This window comes from Salvelinus sp. IW2-2015, linkage group LG32 (genome assembly GCF_002910315.2).
Source record: "Salvelinus sp. IW2-2015 linkage group LG32, ASM291031v2, whole genome shotgun sequence".
In the NCBI taxonomy this organism is placed as follows: Eukaryota; Metazoa; Chordata; class Actinopteri; order Salmoniformes; family Salmonidae; genus Salvelinus; species Salvelinus sp. IW2-2015.
The window spans coordinates 12,504,489-12,517,651 of NC_036871.1; positions in this window are offsets into that span (position 1 = coordinate 12,504,489).

Here is a 13,163-nt window from a genome sequence, read left to right on the forward strand (position 1 = left end):
ACGTCAGAACAAGTGTGCTAAAAACCTATTTTTCACACGGGTGGCACGCATGGGAGTAMGCGCACACCCGAATGAATACACGGTGCATTGAAAGTGTGTGTATGTGCTACACTCATTGTTAATTTTCATGTAAACATTTGTCATTGAACACAAAATACATGTAATCATTGCAGAGGAGAATTGAGGCAGAATTGCATATCAAGGCTACTGGTAATAGATAGATCACCTAAGCCTTTTATGCATATTTTGCTATAGTAGCCTAAGGGTCTTGAACAGAGAGATTCAGGCAGACAGACAGACAGAGGACAGACCGACAGACACATACAAATACCCACCTCTAACCTCATTGCTGTACAACACAAAAACATCCTCAACTTTCCTTGTGTGTTTCCTTTTATGCAGAATGCTTTCCAATCCATTCACTTTAGCTGGTTTCCGCTTGTTTGTTATTCCACACAAGATCTTTGGGTGAGAGATTCCTGACATCTTCCATTTCTTATGCCAATTTAGTGAATACTGGGGCAGTTAGCTGAATTGTGCCACTAAGCATGGGGTTTAAACCCTCAGTTCCAGCTTTGTTAACTCCTTCATGTGGTCAGTAAATTCTAATACTTTTCTTACCATTTTATTTTTTGTTTCAATTTGTTCTTATGTGGTGGTTGTGGTGACAGTTGTATCATGGTATTGTTGTAAGTGTAATTTCAGCTTTATTCAGGAAGTCACTCCAAGTAAATGTTTGTTTTCCTCACCCTTCAATGTAAACACCAGACATTCTAATGTTATTACAGTTATTACAACAGATGTATGCAAACGAAAAGGGCAACAAACAACCAAATTTGAACTCTTTCTTCAATGACTTTAGATATCAGATTCAAAACTGATTAACCAAGGCCATAGTCTTAGAAAATGTTTGGGGTGGGATGTGTTTCACCTCAGGTGTCCACAATTCGGAGCTGGTAACTTCCGCCATCTAGTGTTAGAGCTTGAATATTACAATAAAAGGGAAGGTTGCGTCACAATTGTTTGRAACAGCCTCCTTTCCTCACTACCTTAGTAACGTCCCTTGATGACCAATTATTTGAAACAACCTGATAAATATTGCCCTGAGACGTGTGTTGACCAGGAAAAACTATTGATCCTTATGATAAACTACAAATACTCCCGAGCACCCTGAGTTGTTCATGGTCAAGTCACATGGTGTGGAAAAATCCAGGGGCCCTAACTAAAAGTTATTATATAAGATAAATTCCAGTCTTTTCAACTGTCAGTGATTAGATAGTAAATAGTGTTATTAAATGGTATTGGAACATTGCCAATGGTGTGCTGTTAAACATGCAAGGCCCTTAACACCTACACACTCACAGCTCAGAATAACCACCGCAGCCAGGCTGGCAGGCACGAAGATGCATGCCTTCTCAACTCCCTTTGTTAAATGGGAGCCAAATAGGTGTTAATGGTAGGCTACTCCATGAACACGCATGACAAGGCACTTCATTAGCTTTTTAGATTAGAAATCATTCATTTCACACTTTATTGTAAGATTAGCATTTTGAGATAGTGATATCTTCAATATAATTTGTATCCATTGTAGTCCTTCTCTTCTTCAAATCAAATCAAACTTTATTTGCCACATGCGCCGAATACAACAAGTGTAGACTTTACCGTGAAATGTTTACTACAAGCCCTTAACCAACAGTGCAGTTCAAGAAGAAGAAAATATTTACCAAGTAGGGTAAAATAAAAAGTAATAATAAAAAGTAACACAATAAGAATAACAATAACAAGGCTATATACAGGGGGCACCGGTACCGAGTCAGTGTGCAGGGGTACAGGCTAGTTGAGGTAATCTGTACATGTAGGTGGGGGCGAAGTGACTATGCATAGGTAACAAACAAACAGCGAGTAGCAGCAGTGTACAAGAGGGGGGGTGTAAATGTAAATTGTCCGGTGGAGATTTTTATGAATTGTTCAGCAGTCYATTGGATTGGGGGTAGAAGCTGTTGAGGAGCCTTTTGGTCCTAGACTTGGCGCTCTGGTACCGCTTGCCRTGCGGTAGCAGAAAAAACAGTCTATAACTTGGGTGACTGGAGTCTCTGACAATTTTATGGGCTTTCCTCTGACACCGCCTATTATATAGGTCCTGGATGGCAGGAAGCTTGGCCCCAGTGATGTACTGGGCCGTTCGTACTGCCCTCTATAGTGCCTTACGGTCAGATGCTGAGCAGTTGCCATACCAGGCGGTGATGCAACCAGTCAGGATGCTCTCGATGGTGCAGCTGTAGAACCTTTTGAGGATCTGGGGGCCCATGCCAAATCTTTTCAGTCTCCTGAGGGGGAAAAGTTTTTGTTGTGCCCTCTTCACGACTGTCTTGGTATGTTTGTACCATGATAGTTTGTTGGTGATGTGGACACCAAGGAAYTTGAAACTCTCGACCCGCTCCACTACAGCCCTGTCAATGTTAACACCTTTTCCTGTAGTCCACGATCAGCTCATTTGTCTTGCTCACATTGAGGGAGAGGTTGTTGTCCTGACACCACACTGACAGTTCTCTGACCTCCTCCCATATAGGCCTTCTCATCGTTGTCGGTGATCAAACCTACCAGTGGTGTGTCGTCAGCAAACTTAATGATGGTGTTGGAGACGTGTTTGGCCACGCAGTTGTGGGTGAACAGGGAATACAGGAGGGGACCAACTACACACCCCCGAGGGGCCCCAGTGTTAAGGATCAGCGTGGCAGACGTGTTGTTGCCTACTCTTACCACCTGGGGGTGGCCCGTCAGGAAGTCCAGGCTCCAGTTGCAGAGGGAGGATTTTAGTCCTTAGTTTAGTGATGAGCTTCGTGGGCACTATGTTACGCGGAGCGGCATAGGGGAACCCAAGAGCAGAATTATTTGAGGAAACAGAGATGAATGAACCACGGTATTTATTGTAACACAGGGAGATATGGAGTGCAGATCCGGGGAAGTTTGGATGAGTTGTAGGAAGTCTGAGGTTGGAGTGAGCTGAGTTGGGACAGGGTAAACAGGTCCAGAGGGGAATCCAAGGGAGTGGTGGTGTGGTGAGTCCAGAACAGGGTAGCAAGGTGGTGAAATGTGCAACAGGGGACAGAAGCCAAAGTCAGGGTGGCAAAACTGCAGTGAGAGGATAAACAGCGTCAAGCAGGGAAACAGGTACAGCAGGGTAACAGGATCTAGAATAATAATAATGACTAGAAGCATAAACTGACTGAGCAGAGATTACAATCTGGCCGAGTGGAAGTGGCAGAGCTRRGTATTTATAGAAGTCTTGATAATGGAATGAGTTGCAGCTGGTAGGGATCTGCCCTGACTCCAGCACACCGGTCTCTAACCACACAATCACACACAAACAGAAAGGGAGAGAAAGAGAGAGAGAGAGTGAGAGAGAGAGAGAGAGAGAGAAAGAGAGAGAGAGAGTACTCAGGGAATGGCTGCAGGTCAAGCAGACACCAGATGACCACTAGGGGGTGTGGCAGGAGCAGATGTGACACACTATGATGTTGAACGCTAAGCTGTAGTTGATGAACAGCATTCTCACATAGGTGTTCCTTTTGTCCAGGTGAGAAAGGGTAGTGTGGAGTGCGATTGAGATTGCGTCATCTGTGGATCTGTTGGGGTGGTATGCGAAWWGGAGTGGGTCTAGGGTGTCCGGGAGGATGCTGTTGATGTGAGCCATGACCAGCCTTTCAAAGCACTTCATGGCTACCGACGTGAGTGCCACGGGGCGGTAATTATTTAGGCAGTTTACCTTCGCTTCCTTGGGCACAGGGACTATGGTGGTCTTCTTGAAACATGTAGGTATTACAGACTCAGTCAGGGAGAGGATGAAAATGTCAGTGAAGACACTTGACAGTTGGTCCGCGAATGCTTTGAGTACACGTTCTAGTAATCCGTCTGGCCCAGCGGCTTTGTGAATGTTGACCTGTTTAAAGGTTTTGTTCACATCGGCTACCGAGAGCGTTATCACACAGTCATCCAGAACAGCTGGTGCTCTCGTGCATGCTTCAGTGTTGCTTGCCTCGAAGTGAGCATAAAAGGCATTTAGCTCATCTGGCAGGCTAGCGTCACTGGGCAGCTTGCATCTGGGTTTCCCTTTGTAGTCCGTAACAGTTTTGAAGCCCTGCCACATCCGTCGAGCGTCAGAGTACTAGGATTCAATCTTAATCCTGTATTGACGCTTTGCTTGTTTGATGGTTCGTCTGAGGGCATAGCGTGATTTCTTATAAGCGTCCGGATTAGTGTCCCACTCTTTGAAAGCGGCAGCTCTAGCCTTTAGCTCGATGCGAATGTTGCCTGTAATCCATGGCTTCTGGTTGGGATATGTACGTACAGTCACTGTGGGTGGGACGTCATCRATGCACTTATTGATGAAGCCGATGACTGAGGTGGTGTACTCCTCAATGCCATTGCATGAATCCCGGAACATATTCCAGTCTGTGCTAGCAAAACAGTCCTGTAGTGTAGCATCCGCTTCATCTGACCACTTCCGTATTGAGCGAGTCACTGGTACTTCCTGCTTTAGTTTTTGCTTGTAAGCAGGAATCGGGAGGACAGAGTTGTGGTCAGATTTGCCAAATGGAGGGCGGGGGGGAGCTTTGTATGCATCTCTGTGTGTGGAGTAAAGGTGGTGTAGGATTTTTTCCCCCTGGTTGCACATGTGACATGCTGTTAAAAGAGCGCCGCTTCTGGGTGAGCATTTTCTTCTTTGCTTATGGCCTTACAGAGTTGGTTGAGAGCGGTCTTAGTGCCATCTTCACTTTGTGGTGGTAAATAGACGGCTACGAATAATACAGATGAGAACTCTCTTGGTAGATAGTATGGTCGACAGCTTATCATAAGGTACTCTACCTCAGGCGAGCAATACCTCGAGACTTCTTTAATATTAGACATCACGCACCAGCTGTTCACCATGATGAATAGTGTTTGTACAGGATCCTACTGTATGAGTTGATCAACATACCGATCAATGGAATTCGTGCAAAACTGAAAGCGCAAACCACCGCATTTAACYATGGAAAGAGGTCTGGGAATATGGCTGAATATAAACAGTGTAGTTATTCCCTCCGCAAGGCAATCAAACAAGMWAAATGCCGGTACAGGGACAAAGTGGAGTCGCAAATCAACGGCTCAGACACGAGATGTATGTGGCAGGGTCTCCAGGAAATCACGGACTACAAAAAGTTAACCAGCCACGTCACGGACACCGACGCCACGCTTATAGATAAACTAAACACATTCTTTGCCCGCTTTGAGGATAATACAGTGCCACCGTCACGGCCGCTAACAAGGACTGTGCCCCCCCCCCCTCTCCTTCTCCGTGGCCGACGTGAGTAAAACATTTACACGTGTTAACCCTCGCAAGGCTGCTGGCCCAGACGGCATCCCTAGCCGCGTCCTCAGAGCATGCGCAGACCAGCTGGCTGGTGTGTTAACGGACATATTTAATCGCTACCTATCCCAGTTTGTTGTCCTCACATGCTTCAAGATGGCTACCATTGTTCCTGTACCCAAGAAGGCAAAGATAACTGAACTAAATAACTACCGCCCCGTAGCACTCACTTCTGTCATCATGAAGTGCTTTGATAGACTAGTCAAGGATCATATCACCTCCACCTTACCGGCCACCCTAGACCCACTTCAGTTTGCATACCGCCCCACAGGTCCACAGACGACGCAATCGCATTCACACTGCACACTGCCCTATCCCATCTGGACAAGAGATATACCTATGTAAGAATGCTGTTCATAGACTACAGCTCAGCATTCAGCACCATAGTACCCTCCAAGCTCATCATCAAGCTGGAGGCCCTGGGTCTCAACCCCGCCCTGTCTTGGACTTTCTGACGGGCCGCCCCCAGGTGGTGAAGGTAGGAAACAACATCTCCACTTCTCTTACCCTTAACACTGGGGCCCCACAAGGGTGCATGTTCAGCACCCTCCTGTACGCCCTGTTCACCCACGACTGCGTGGCCATGCATGCCTCCAACTCAATCATTAAGTTTGCAAACGACACAACAGTAGTGGGCTTGATTACCAACAACAGTAGTGGGCTTGATTACCAACAACAATGAGACAGTCTACAGGGAGGRGGTGAGGGCACTGGGAGTGTAGTGCCAGGAAAACAACCTCTSACTCAACATCAACAAAACAAAGGAGATGATCGTGGACTTCAGGAGAGAGCAGAGAGAGCACCCTCTATCCACATCGAAGGGACAGTAGTGGATAAGGTAGACATTTTTAAGTTCCTTGGCGTACACAWCACAGACAAACTGAAATGGTCCACCCACACAGATAGTGTGGTGAAGAAGGAGAAACAGCGCCTCTTCAACCTCAGGAGGCTGAAGAAATTTGGATTGTCACCCAAAACCCTGACAAACTTTAACAGATGCACAATCGAGAGCATCCTGTCGGGCTGTATCACMGCCTGRTACGGCAACTGCACCGCCCTCAACCGCAAGGCTCTCCAGATGGTGTTGCGGTCTGCACAACGCATCACCRGGGGCAAACTACCTGCCCTCCATGACAGCTACAGCACCCAATGTCACAGGAAGGCCAAAAAGATCATCAAGGACAACAACCACCCGAGCCACTGCCTGTTCACACCGTTACCATCCAGAAGGCGAGATCAGTACAGGTGCATCAAAGCTGGGACCGAGAGACTGAATAACAGCTTCTATCTCAAGGCAATCAGACTGCTAAACAGCCATCACTAACTCAGAGAGGCTGCTGCCTACATTGAGACCCAATCACTGGTCACTTTAATAAATGATCACTAGTCACTTTAAACAATACCACTTTAAATAATGCTACTTTAATTATGTATAATAATGTCATCATGCTTTCACGCCACAACCAGATCGTCAGGCTCCCACGCCTCAGCCGGTTTGCCAGGCTCCCACGCCTCTGCCGGTTCATCTGGCTTCTACGCGCTAGCCGGCTTGTCCAGCGCCCTAGCCGGCTTGTCCAGCGCCCATGCCTCGGCCGGCCCGTCAGGCTCGCCCAGGTGGGACGCTGGGTGGCGCCCCTAGAGGGGGGGCGTACTGTCACACCTGCTCCCGTTCTCCCTCTCTGGCGTTCGAGGGCGCCAGACTGCCTATCATTACGCACACCTGTCCCCTTCGTAACGCGCACCTGCGCCTCAGTGGASCCACCTGACYTCCATCATTATTTGATTGCCTCCACTTTATCTGTCTGTTTCCTCTGTTCCATCCCTGTGTCAGCATTGATGTCGTTATTTTGTTTGCTGTTMACATGCTGTTCCTGTCCTGTTTCATGTCCGTTATTTATTAAATGTTCTCCCTGTACCTGCTTCCTGTCTCCAGCGTCGATAATCACACAGATAGAAATGCAAATGGAGGAGGTGTTGCTATGTATGTCCATAGTCATATTCTCGTAAGAAGTTGCTATAGACCACTGAGTGCTAAAAGTCAGTATTTGGACTATATGTGTGAAATGCTCGATAATGTATGTGATATAAACAGAGAGGTATATTTTTTGGGTGACCTAAGTATTGCCTGGTTGTCATCAAGCTGCCCACTCAAAAAGAAGCTTCAAGCTGTAACCAGTGCCTGCAATCTGGTTCAAGTCATAAGTCAACCTACCAGGGTATTTACAAACAGAACAGGAACTTGATAATCCATGTGTATTGATCACATCTTTACTAATGTTGCAGAAATCTGCTCTAAAACAGTATCCACACCCAGCAGATGTAGTGATCATAWTATAATAGCCATATCTAGAAAAACCAAAGACTGGACCTAAAAYTGTGTAAAAGCGATCATACAATAGGTTTTGCACGATTCCTATGTCGAAGATGTGAACAATATTTGTTGGTCTGATGTGTGTAATGAGGAACATCCAGATGCTGCACTTGAAGCATTTATGAAACTGCTTCTTCCGGTTACTGATAGGCMTGCGMCCATCAAGAAACTGACTGTTAGAWCTGCCAAATCCCCATGGATAGATGATGAATTTAAGAACTGTATGGCTSAGCGGGGTGAGGCAAAGGGAATAGCAAATACATTTTAAGTATCGCTGTTAATTCARTTGATTGTGGTGTACCGCAGGGCAGCCAACAAGGACCATTATTGTTTTCTGTTTTCACAAATGACCTTCCACTTACCTTGAATAAAGCCTGTGTGTCTATGTACGCTGACGACTCAACAGTATACACGTTGGCTGCAACAGTAAAATAAATAARTGAGACACAACATAGAGCTACGGYCTATTTTATAATGGGTAACTAGTAATAGGCTKATGCTAAGTATCTCAAAAACTAAAAKCATWATTTTTTWGACAAATCACTCGCTCAATGCTAAACCTCGTTTAGATCTATTATTGAATATTGTGGCTATTGAGCAAGTTGAGGAGACTAAACTGTTGGGTGTAACCCTAGAAAGCAARCTGTCATGGTCAAAACRTATAGACTCAATGGTTGCTAAAATGRGAAGAGGTCTGTCCATGATAGGGCGTTGCTCTGCCTTCTTGATATCTCAGTCGACCAGACAGGTTCTGCAGGCCCACGTTTTGTTRCACCTGGACTACTGCCCAGCTGTGTGGTCATGTGCGGCAAAGAAGGRCATACTGTAGGTAAATTGCTGTTGGTCCAGAACAAAGTARCACGTATCGCACTTAGATGTACTSTACATGGAGTGAAAGTGTCAGTAACATGCATGTCAGTCTCTCCTGGATMAAAGTTGAGGAGAGATTGACTGCATCACTATTGGTCTTTGTGCAAAGCATTGATGCGTTGAACATACCGAACTGTCTGTTCAAACAGTTGGCACACAGTTCAGACACTCATCGGTACAACACAAGACATGCAACCAGAGGTCTCTTCACAGTCCCCAGGTCCAGAACAGTGGCTGGGAAACGCACAGTATTAAATAGAGCCATGACTACATGAAACTCTCTGCCAGCCCAGGTAACTCAAGCTAGCAATAAAACCAGTTTCAAGCAGATAAAAAACCTTGCTGCACAAAGGGGGCTGTGAAGAGACAGCCATTTTATATATATATATATATTATATTGTAATTTGCAATGTACTATGTATTAGACCTAGATATTGTGTGTATGTACTGACATGTAGGCTGTGTGACGTTTTAAATGTATGTAGTTCAGTCCTTGACTTATAATGTTCTATACTATGTATTATGTCATGTTTYATGTGGACTCCAGGAAGAGCAGCTGATGTTTTTGTAGCAGCCAATGGGGATCGTAATTAATACCAAAAAACAATGGAGGTCTGTTTTAATTTATACTCTATTATGTAGAGTTCTAAAGTTTGGTTTGAAAAGGTCAATACGGCTGCACATATTGGCTTCTTATGTTTTGGTTAGTGGGAAGTGGCTGCTGCTGATAAGGTCACTGTCCACCATCCTTTTTTGCTGAACTTTGGAATTGTGATTCAGTTGCGGTCTGCTTCAATGGTGCTGAATTGGCGATTGGCACTGTTACACCTTGTTTACTTTACCACTGACCTTTTACATTGTGACAACAAGTTTACCACAGGAGTGTCGCTCAGTGGGCAACGCTTGAGACCCCCGAAATAGAGGACATATCAGCAGTAGGGAAGTGTCTGAAAATCCAATTTCACCACTGAGACCTTGTCAGTTGGTGTGTACACTGCAAGTCTACCCACACAATTTACAAGGAGGGATTGTGTAGTTCCCTTGGGTTTAGCTAACCCTAGGTCTATGTGAAGATGAAGAATAAGACTGTCGTGTCCTCTGGGTCCTTTGAGGAATAAACAATTCTTCCTCCAGTTAAAGACAGAGCTAAACCCTGAACCACTCCTATAGTTACCAAGCTGCAATGTACCTTTATATCAACACAACCGTATTGTTCTGTGAAGGCTTCCTAGTTCCATTATTCATTATTTAGTGCGATGGGGTTCTCAGGAAGCGAATGGAGGAGAATGTTTTCCGTGTTGTCTCTTCTTATTATTGTACAGATTTGTTAAAGAAATTATTCATAGAGTGTGTTCTCTGTCCCTGCAATGTGTCCAAGCCTTGTCTGTGCCACCACTCAAGCCTTAGTCACTATACAGCAACAAAACAATATAAAATAAATCATTATCCCACCAAGAGTGTCCAYAGAGAACGCATACAGTAACYSAACCAAGATGGCTGTTTAGTTTTGCTTGCTGACTGAGCTACCCTGCTTTATTTTAGGCATTGTGACAAATCCATTTGTCGGCTACTCTGTGTCTCAACTCCACATGCCCTATTTAGATTCCAAGTCTCATCATCTCATACTCAGATTTAGGCTACCCTGTCTCATTGCAAAGGGTCTAGCAGGATTGTATGCATTTCTTTGTCTATTGCTGTTKTGCCGACCTGAGAAGGATTGATTTAGTACATATATTCAGGTGTCCGGCAGTGGACCTTCACTGAAAAGGTGACATTGATCTGACGTTATGAAATATGACTTGACTGGATATAATCTCAGTTAAGACTTAACTAAAATCTAGGGTAATTTGGTCTGATGCTTTATGTAGTCTACCCATGAGAGACTAGAATGGATTTTTTTTTTTTAATCGGTTAATCTCTAGTGTGACGTTCAGTAACAGCGAGGCCATCATCTTGTCAGGACTAGGACACAAACATTTTCTTGTTCATCATATTCCACTAGAGGGCACACAGGCATGCAACAATATTGTTAAAGTGAGGTAACTAAAACCAACCATGATGAATATTTGTTATCAAGAGCCAAATGTTCTTAGTTACATKTCCACAGTATAAAATGTTACTGAATATGCTCCAATCTCCCTTCTAGTCAATCTGCTTGATTGTCAAGGTGATTTGAAAATGAGTGGTGTCAGCTTTTCTTGGTGAATATTGAACAGTAGTAAATTATAGTAAAACAAGACACTTCATCAGTCTTGTTGTTACTGTARCCCACAGYATTTCATTCCTCGTGTACTRTACATTCAATTAATTCACAGTAAAAGCATCTCTATCCTCTCGAACTATGTGTCTGTGCTGTAGCATCTAAGGGAGACCAGCAAAAGCCACGATAGTTATATCATCTCAAGAAGCTTGTGATCTAGACAATGAGGGGAAATATATAATAGTATCAACATCTGATTTTTTGTCATCCATAATCTGATGATTTATCATCTTAATCTGTGGGCTACTGTACTTCAGATCGCCTCGCTTCTGCTTATAAAGTGAGCCTTGTTTGTTACGTGAAAAAACAAAATATTAAAGAATTCCAGAGTTGCCACTCGAACAATACCTAATTTCCTTTGAAATAATAATCAGATTGCTGAATAAATGATGGCGCATTCAGCTTGTTTAGCTGAGCCACAACTTTTAGAAAGAGGGGTTGTGACAGTCACAGCACATCTTAGGTTGGACTAGGAGCCGCAGTCTCATTAGATCACCATCAGAAACCCTCTCTACATAAATTAAGTGGTTAGTAGGGGAACACTGTTAAAGATGATGATCAACAAGATTTATGAAAACAGTGAGGAGGACAGTGGCAGTAATGATGTAAACAAGAAGAAGAAGAATAAGAAGAAGACAGACGGACATAAACACAATATTGGATATACTACGTATGTCTATTGGCCTTTAGAGTGGCAAGTCCATGTTCCCCACCAATAACAAACTGTGGTCTCTTTATGTTCCGAGTCAGAGTAAAGCCTTATTGCTAATTCACTTCTTACACGAAGTGAGGAATCAAACATAAATTATGTGTCAAATCTCACTGGGCAAACGTTCTCTTATTGTTCTACAGCCATCCATTAGTGTTGGATTTGCATGGATTTAAGCACTATTACAATGATTTTCATATAATCTTCACAGAGCTCTGTCTCTAATGATTTTCTGTCCAAGGATAAAGAGAAGGATTTAGGTTATTCGGGAGAAGGAACTAAAGTCACATTTACTAAGTCTTACCACTTTGTTCTGGCTATTTTCAGAGTGAAATCTTTCTCTTTTCAAGATACACAGTTTATTAGGTACACCCATCTAGCACCGTGTCGRACCSCCCTTTGCCTCCAGAACAGCTCTTCGGGGAATGGAAACGTTGCTCAATTGATATCAAGGGACCTAATGTGTGCCACCAGCCTGTATCATTGACACCAGGCAGGATGGGGCCATGGACTCATGTTGCTTACGCCAAATCCTGACTCTGCCATCAGCATGACTCAACAGGAACCGGGATTCGTSGGACCAGGTGATGTTTTTCCATTCCKCAGTTGTCCAGTGTTGGTGATCGCGCGCCCACTAGAGCCACTTCTTCYTGTTTTTAGCTGATAGGAGTGGAACCCGRTGTGGTCGTCTGCTGCAATAGCCCATCCGTGAAAAGGACTGACGAGTTGTGCATTCCGAGATGCCGTTCTGCGACCACTGTTGTACTGCRCCATTATTTGCCCGTTTGTGACCTGCCTGTTAGCTTGCACTATTCTTGCCATTCTCTTTCGTCCTTTTATCAACTAGCTGTTTTTGCCAACAGGTCTACTGCTGACTGGATCTTTCTTGTTTGTTCCACCATTCTCGGTAAACCCTAGTCACTGTCATCCGTTAAAAGCCCCAGAGGCCGGCCGTTTCTGAGATACTGGAACCGGCGCGCCTGGCACCGACGATCATATCACGCTCAAAGTCACTTAGGTCACTCAGGTCACTCGTTTTGCCCATTTTAATGTTCAATCAAATAGTAACAGAATGCTATGTCTGTCTGCATGCTTTATATAGCAAGCCACAGCCACGTGTCTGTAGGAGCGAACCATTTCTGTGAACAGGGTGGTGTACCTAATAAACTGGCCACTGAGTGTATATATCTGTTATCCGCATGCTTGAGCTTGAAGTAACCTCCTGTCAGAACAAATCATTTCGAACTCCAGACTGGAGTGAGAAAAGTCTCATGATCCATGTGTATATTCACCATAACTCACAAATAAAMCCATGATCTGTGAATATCTACAACTATTTCACAAATARAACCGTGATCTGTGAATRTATTAAAATGTTTCACAAAAAAAACATGATCCATATATACAGTGCCTTCAGAAAGTATTGACTTATTCCACATTTTGTTGTGTTACAGCTTGACTTCAAAATGGATTAAATATTTTTTTTCTCACCAACCTACACACAATACCCCATAATGACAAGGTGAAACTGTGTATTAAGACATTT